The sequence below is a fragment of the Nannospalax galili genome, unplaced genomic scaffold (genome assembly GCF_000622305.1).
Source record: "Nannospalax galili isolate Female #2095 unplaced genomic scaffold, S.galili_v1.0 scaffold3643, whole genome shotgun sequence".
In the NCBI taxonomy this organism is placed as follows: domain Eukaryota; kingdom Metazoa; phylum Chordata; class Mammalia; order Rodentia; family Spalacidae; genus Nannospalax; species Nannospalax galili.
In genome coordinates this window covers 59,206-61,596 of record NW_008348665.1, presented here as the reverse complement: position 1 = coordinate 61,596, position 2,391 = coordinate 59,206, and the positions used below count along the sequence as shown (strand labels likewise).

General features: G+C 50.9%; 1 pseudogene; it reads left to right on the top strand.

Moving 5' to 3' along the window:
* Positions 1 to 2,391, top strand: part of LOC103744198 — a 34,701-nt pseudogene that overhangs the window by 4,988 nt on the left and 27,322 nt on the right.

Below are 2,391 nucleotides of genomic sequence, written 5' to 3'. Positions count from 1 at the left end.
GTCAGATGTCCTGGAGCTGGAGACACCTGATGTGTGGCTGGCGACAAAACTCTAGTCCTCTGGAAGAGCAGGAAGGAGATTTTATTCACTGCTATAAAGCAGATTGAAAAAAACTTTAGAAAAACATGCAAGCAAAAACAAGGGAAAAATAGACGTGACCTTCAATAGAGAACAAGCATTTTGTTGTTTCTCTTGCTGGTTTTTAATCTATATTTACAACAATTTGTCTATTATCTATCCTCCCGTCTGGTCATACTCAGATGAACCTATACTTAAGAACTCAGATCTTGGGGCTGAAGAGATGGCTCAGTGATAAGAGCACTTACTGTTCTTCCAGAGGATCAAGGTTTGAATCCCAGCACCACATGGTGGCTAACAGCTGTCTGTAAGTCCAATTCCAGGGGATCAGATACACTTTTCTGTCCTCTGTAGGTACTGCATGATATGGGTGCACTTACACACATGCAGACATAACATACTCATACACGTAAAATAAAAATAAATTTATTTTTATTTTACGTGTATGAGTGTTTGACTGCATATGCTTGTATGCACACCACATGTGTGCCTAGTGCCTGCAGAGGCCAGAAGAGGGTGTCAAAGTCTCTGAAACTGAAGTTGCAGGTGGTTGTTAGCTGCCATGGGGGTGCCGGAAAATGAGTCTGGGTCCTCAGCAAGAGCAGCCAGTACCCTTCCCTTGTGAAGAACTCATGAACACTAAATGGATAATAGAGGTAGGAGCGCTTTGTCATGGGTACACTGAGGTGGCCAGAGGGCACCATTTTCTCTGGCCTACTATGTGCTGGCCTTTATGTGAGGGTCTGGGTTATACAGTGAACAGGACCAGGCTTATGGTATGTTTTGGCCGGGGGTTTGTAAGCAGCATCAGAGTCCAGGAAGGAATGACAGGAGCCTGGATGGGGAGGTCAGGGACGCTCTTAGGAGGTGTCCCTCGAATAGGCCACAAGCAAAGAGTAAATTGTGCAGGTGTGGGGCCGAGGTGTGGTATGGAAAGAGAAAGTACTTAAAGTGTGTTGACACCCCCTGGACACAGGTGCTCAGCACACACACTACCCATGTCCTATTAGAAGTGGTTGGTATGGTGCCATAGAGGATGTGGGGCCCAGGCCTGTCCCTAAGTTGAAATTAATAATATACCCTATATTATGGGGGTTACCACTTGTGGCCCCTCTGGTATCTCTGAGCCTTCCTGTCTCTGCAGGAGTGCTCTCCCTATGCAGCCCACCTGTACGATGCCGAGGATCCAGCCACTCCACTGCGCATGGTTCCTGGCCTCTGTGAGGACTATTGCCTGGACATGTGGCAGACCTGCCGCAGCCTCTTCCGCCACCTTTCCCCTGACCGTGAACTCTGGGCACTGGAGGGCAACCGGGCCAAGCTGTGCCCCTACGTTTCTTGGATGACACCGACTACTGTTGCTGTACTTGTTGGTGAATGAGAACCTGAACTTGAACCTGGGCCGTGTAGTGGCTGACGCCAAGGGCTGCCTGCAGCTGTGCCTGGAGGAGGTGGCCAATGGGCTTTGCAACCCGGTGGCCATGGTGCTCGCAGGGGATGGCAGCCATCGCTTCTTCGTGGCTGAGCAGGTGGGGCTGGTGTGGGCCTATCTGCCCAACGGCTCCCGCCTGGAGAAGCCGTTCCTGAACTTGAGCCGAGCTGTGCTCACGTCGCCCTGGGAGGGGCATGAGCGTGGCTTTCTGGGCCTTGCCTTCCACCCCCGCTTCCCACACGCTCGCAAGCTCTACGTTTACTACTCTGTGGGTGTCGGCTTTCACAAGTGGATCCGAATCAGCGAGGTCAAGGTCTCCGAGGATGATGAGAACACCGTGGACCACAGCTCAGGGAGGTGCTTTCTGGGAGCTGCCCAGCCAAGGGAGGGCCGAATGGTCACGTGGGAGGCCTGCGTGACACACACTGGTGTGGTTCATGAGCCTGTCTGTTGTAAATATTGTGAATATTTAACATTCCGGCTGGGGGCTGAATTACCCGTTCTGGGACCCGGGGAGGATTTTTCCAAAACAGACATCTCGTGGAGTCATGTCCCTACCCCTGCATCTGGCCTCCAGGGCTGGACACTTCCCTACTCTTCTGGTCCAGGCTCTAGAGATGGTTATTTCATATGACTCATAAAACTGGCTCAGAGGGGAAATGACCTCTTAGGTCACACTGCTAGGAAGCGACTGAGCTGGAGTCCAGTCCTGCTCTGTCCCCAGAATCGCATCCCAAGACATCGTTCTTACCTTTACCGCCCCCCCTTCTCTGTCTCCTGAGAGCTGGCTCTCTTTCCTGCCCCAGACTTAAAAAAACTTTATTTATTTATTTATTTATTTTTATGTGTTTGAGTATCATGCTTGCAATGTGTGTAAGTGC